The following is a 6,000-nucleotide window of genomic DNA, read 5'->3' on the forward strand; positions in this document are numbered from 1 at the left end:
TGTACACTCAATATATGTGGTGCTGGAGATGGAGCGCAGGACTGTACATTGCTGGGCAGCTCTACTAACAGCTACACCCCAGCTTGCTTTGCTAAGTTTTAAGTTTTTAATTTATTTGTTTGGTTTAACAATTTTGATTACCATAATTTAAATTAACATAGTTTCATTATGACACTTCAAACCAAATTTGTTTTATTGATTCTGCTCACCTGTCTTCTCTCATGTCCCAAATCCTGAATGTACCTTCAGTCCCTCATAACCATCTTTTTTATTTCATGGTACAGGTGGCCAGTTGCCCTACCTCCCTGATTCCTTAATGGTTCTTTCCTCCTGTTGGGTTCTCCTGTCTAGTTTCAAAGCTTCTACCAACACTAAGCCATATACATATGTATATGTGTATACATACATATATGTATATGTTATAAGATGGTTTTGCATCTTATATATGCATTTAAAACATTCAGAATGTATACATGTATAAAGACATATACATATGTGTATGTCTGGTTCTGTACATGAGGCAGGTGATTTTTGTCTGAGTTTGAGTTACTTTGCTTAATTTTGTTGAGAGCAATAGTGAGTTCTCTTGTGCATTTCATGGTTTCCTTTTTTTTTATAGCTGAGTAAAATCCATTGTGTTTTACACTCCCAGTTTTTGCTTGCTTGTTGAATGATTGATTGACTGATGCTGTGTTTTACTATATAGCCCAGGCTATACTGGAATTTGCTATGTAGACTAGACTTAAACTCACCGAGATTTGCATGTTTCAGCCTCAAGTGCTAGAATTAAAAGCTGTTGCCACCAGGCTCCATCTAATTTTGATTGTTCACTTCTTTATTAATGGACATCTATGCCAGTCCATTTCTTTGCAGTCATGAATAAAGTCTTTTGTTAAATTTTAAGCATAGCTTGTATTAACTACATTGTGTGAATTTCACATTTGAAATCCAGAGCGAGGACTGAAGGTTGCATTGTCACATTTGTCTGTTGGTGGCACCATCTAGAAGAGAGGGAAGAATTGTTTTTCCTTGCCTCAGTAAGATGGTGGAAACTGGGGAAGGGTTAGTTTTGAAGGACATCCTTGAAATTGTGAATAGTATTGCTTTGTTTTAAGTGTATATTTAAGCACAACAAAGTGTAGATATCCATCAACAGTGGACAATGGATAATCAAGAGGAGTATGCATATCCAATGGTGTAAAGAACAATGAAATTATGAGAATTTATGTAACTGACACTAAAAGTCCCAACTAGCATGACACACAGTTAAGAAATAATTGGTTCCCATAGTAGCAGGAAGATAGTCACCTGTGAGCCATGCCTGTGCAAGTTACACTGTTGATAATGGCTGTAACTTCATGCTTTTTCACCCTCACCCCAGCTCTTAGAAATAACAACTCTGAGACTTCATTATTTATGAATAAATAATTAGGCCATAAGCTTTGGCTTGTTCCCTGACTTGCTCGTATCTTCTATATCCCATTTATTCTATTCTATGAGTACCACGTGGGTGGTTACCTCTCCTAAGTATCATGGATCGAACTTCGTCTCAGAGTTCCAGGTGAAGCTCCTCCTACACCTGACTGTATCTCAGAATTTGTTTCTCTCTTTGCCAGATCATTCCCCTTCTGTTTCCTGCCTCAGCTAACAGGCCATCAGCTTTTAATTGAGATATGATTTGTCTCTACAGTTCACAAGAGATTCTCTCTATAGGTAGCAGTTGCAAAAACTGTCTTTTCTTCCTTTTTTTTTTTTTTTTCCAGAGCTGAGGACCGAACCCAGGGCCTTGCTCTTGCTAGGCAAGTGCTCTACCACTGAGCTAAATCCCCAACCCCAAAAACTGTCTTTTGTAGTGTCTTATTTACTTTACAATGCTGCCTATCATGCCACAGGCATGGTAGGCAAAGGGGGATGCTGTCAGTATTATCAGGAGAGAGAAGTGAATAGTAGTCACTCCCCCAGCCCTTTAGAACACAGTGGGATGCAGCAGGAAGAAGCTAGATGGCACTCTTTCCCTTGTCTAACTTTTAGGGTGTTAGTTGCCTTTGGGCTTAGTTTGCCCACTTGGTCTCTTTGGCTACACACCCCAGCTTTATGCATTTGCTGATTTAACCCTTTTCCACCTGTTTCTGACAGTTCTCAGCTTTGTGCTCTTTTGTTGTAGGATATATGTGTGTGTGTCTGCAGTCACGTACCACATAAGGATATTGCTTTCAGTGGGCGACTGCATATGTGTGGGGTCACTTATGTGTAATGGGGCCGAGGATATTGTTCAGTTGATGACTACTCACTATCTTCCTGGTAATATTGACAGCATCCCTCTTTGCCTACCATGCCTGTGGCAGGACAGGCAGTATTGTCAAGTAAATAGACAGCAGAGAAGACAGTTTTTGCAGCTGCTACCTATAGAGAGACTGTCTTGTGGACTGCATGGATATTGCTCAGTTGACCAAGTACTTGCTTGGCATGCTGAAACATGCCCCACATACAGTTCTCAGCATTGCATAAAACCATGAACATCGACTCACATGTATGATTCCAGCGCTGGGGGCAGGGAGGCGGCAGGATCGGGGGGCTCAGGATCATTCTGAGGCTATCCTGCAAGTTTGAGGCCAGTGTAGGATACGGGACCCTGTTTCCAAAACAAATGCAGCCGCCGCCGCCGCCACCACCACCACCACCACCACCAAAAGGCTAACAAAACCAAACAGAAAACAGAAAAAAAGAGGGTATAGTAGAAGGCAAATCATTCAGTGTTCTCTAGATGGACAGGATTGATACAGTGAATATATAGGGGTTATTAAGGGTCTTACAGGGTGTGATCTGGATAGTCAAACAATCCTGCAGTTGCTCAGTCCCCAAGGCTGAATGTCTGAATCTACACTGAAAGTCTGGAAAATTCAAGGAAAGCTGAGGAATGTATTCTACTTTGAAATCCATAGAAATTTGTTCTCATATTGTTGAAGTAATGCCTTAGCAACAAGGTAGATGGACTTGGCAGTAAGACTGACAGCAAGCAGGCAAAAAGCAGTTTTTCTTCCATGCCCTTTTGTCTGGGTTAGTATCTGAAAGTGGGTCTTTCTACTTCATATAATCTAATCAAGAAAATCCCTTACAGGAGCACTCAGCAGCTTCGATTCCAGTTTTATTATAGTTAGGCTGACAACCAAGATTAGCCCTTAAAAGGGCTAGCTGGTGGTTCAATCATATAGCACAGTGTCATGCAGGAGGGCCTGAGTGCTATTCCTAGCACTAAAGGAGTTTTCTATTGCCCAGTGACACCAGAGATTCCATGGTCTCACAAAGCAGTGCTTACTTATGTACTCATAGTGATTCTGGGGTAGGCAAGTTTATTATGTGTAGCTTTATGAATATCTCAACAGGCATCTCCTTGTGCACTCATGACTTCAGTCTTTTTATCCCATTCAGAAACATAGTAGAGAGTCTGGCATGGTGGTGTACATGTGTAATTAGACTGAGGCAGAAGGATTTGGAATTCAAATTCTCTCTGCCATATAATGAATTAGAGGCTAGCCTGGGATATAAAATGAGACTCCACTACAAACCAATACAACATGAAAATGACAAACAAGAACTTGGGATGTGGCCCAGTTGTAAAGTGTTTGCTATCATGCATCGAAGCCTAGCACTGTCTAAACTGGGTTTTGTGGCTCATGCTTATCTACCAGTACTCAGGAAATGGACAGGGGATCAGGAGTTCAAAGTTATCCTTAGTGAGTTTGAGACTAGCCTGGGCTATATGAACTCTGTCTCAAAACAAATAATGGGAAATCAAAGTAATATGAAATATACAAAACCCAAAATTTAGCAATGCAAGTATTTTTGAATGTATAGTTCTTTGGTATTAAGCATATCACATTGTTGTGAAACCACTACCTCCATATCTACAGGTCTATTTTTGTGCATATGTGCTATGTATGTATATGTGGAGGACAAAGGATAGCATTTGTTATCATCCTCAGCAATGCTATCCACCTCCTTTGAATTGTTAGTGGTAGAAGAAAATAACTGACTTCCATGAGTTGTCCTCTGTCCTCCATAAGTGTGCTATGACATGTGTGCATACATGTGCATGCATAGAAATAAATGTAATACCCTCCCAAGTCCTATATATCTAAAATACACATAGAAACCAATAGAGGGAAACACACACACACACACACACACACACACACACACACACACACACACACCTATAAAAATAGAATCTATATGTCTAAAGTTTTTCCTTTAGTAAGATATCATGATTCCGCCTGTGCTTACCAGTTTGAGGGAAGAGGAATGGTAGGCTCAGTAGACGGGTCAAATTCAGCTTGTGTCCTTTCAGCTGAGGACTTCCATAGGCATAATCTTCCTATTAGAGTTTCCAGGTCAGGGTACCCTTGCTCTCTTGTTCAGATATCAATAGGCCACATGCTGCCTTTGAGAAAGGGAGTCAGTTTCCCAAGGGGCAGCTTTAAAGAGATGTGGCAGACCCACCCACCAGAAAACCTTTCAGTGTTACTGGCAGAGTGCTGATTTTGGCAGAACTGTACCTCTTTGTAGTGCCTTATACTGGCAGGGTAAGTTGTTTTTCTGTCTGGTAGATTCACACCCAGATATCCTAGTCTCAGTTCTTTCATTATTTTATTTTGTGTTTATGTGTATGTGTGAATGCCTGCCATGTATGTATACATGTCCTCAGAGGCCAGAAGAGGGTATTAGATTCCTTTAGCTAGAGTTATGAGTTTGTAAGTCACCCGAGATGGGTGCTGGGAACCAAACTTGGATCCTTTAGAGAAACAAAGTATTCTTTGCCCCTTAACTCATTATCCAGCCCTCTAGTTGTAGTTGTTCAGCTCCATTCTTGGCATTTACCCTGCTGCTGACTTTAGTCAGTGTTTGCTTTTCAATAGTGCAGTGTTTACTGTAAGATTATAAGGGCTACACCAGTCATGGAGACAGATGCTGGTGGTTGGGCTCTGTGGAGGCTTATACAATAATGGCTCCTGTCAGCCTGATATAGCTGTCTCTTGAGAGGCTCTGCCAGAGCATGACAAATACAGAGAGGCGAATGTTAGCAGCCAACCGCTGAACTAAGAGTGGGATCCCCATTGGAGGAATTAGAGAAAGGATTGAAAGAGCTGAAGGGACTTACAATGTCATAAGAAAAATACCAACCAACCAGAGCTCCCAGGGACTAAACCACTACCCAAAGAGTACACATGGACAGACCCATGGCTCCAACTGCATATGTAGCAGAAGATGGCCTTGTTGGGTACCAATGGAAGGAGAAGCCCTTGGTCTTGCCAAGGCTGGACCCCACCCAGTATAGGGGAATGTCAGGGCGGGGAGGTGGGAAGGGGTTGGTGGTTGGGGAAGGAGGAACACCCTCATAGAAGAAGGGGGAGGAGGGATGGGATAGGGGGTTTACGGACAGGAAACCAGGAAAGAAGATAACATTTGAAATGTAAATAAAAAAAATCCAATAAAAAAATGATTCCAGTTGGCTAATATGTTTAGATACTTGGTATCCAGCTGGAACTGTTTGGGAAGGATTAGGAGATGTCATCTTGTTAGAGGAAGTGTGTCACAGAGAGCAGGCATTGAGGCTTCAAAAGACTTGAGTTTTTCCTATGTCTTCTACTTGTTTTTGGAGATGTAAACTGTCAGCTCTTCCTACTACCATGCCTTCACTTTACCATCATGAACTCCAATCCTCTGGGACTACAAGCCCAAAACGTTTATAATTTTCACCAGTTGTGGTGTATGTCACGGTTAGGATTTCCATTGCCGTGAAGAGACACCGTGACCAAGGCAACTCTTATCAAGGCAAACATTTAATTGGGGCTGGCTTACACTTTCAGAGATTCAGTAATCATCATGGTAGGAAGCATGGCATTGTGCAGGCAGACTCGATGCTGGAGGAACTTGTGTGTAGCTTTGCTACCCTGCCTAAGCTCTGGAAATGGACTGCACTACCAGCCCCCATCCAGGTTC

Source organism: Rattus norvegicus, chromosome 7, assembly GCF_036323735.1.
Source record: "Rattus norvegicus strain BN/NHsdMcwi chromosome 7, GRCr8, whole genome shotgun sequence".
Taxonomy (NCBI): domain Eukaryota; kingdom Metazoa; phylum Chordata; class Mammalia; order Rodentia; family Muridae; genus Rattus; species Rattus norvegicus.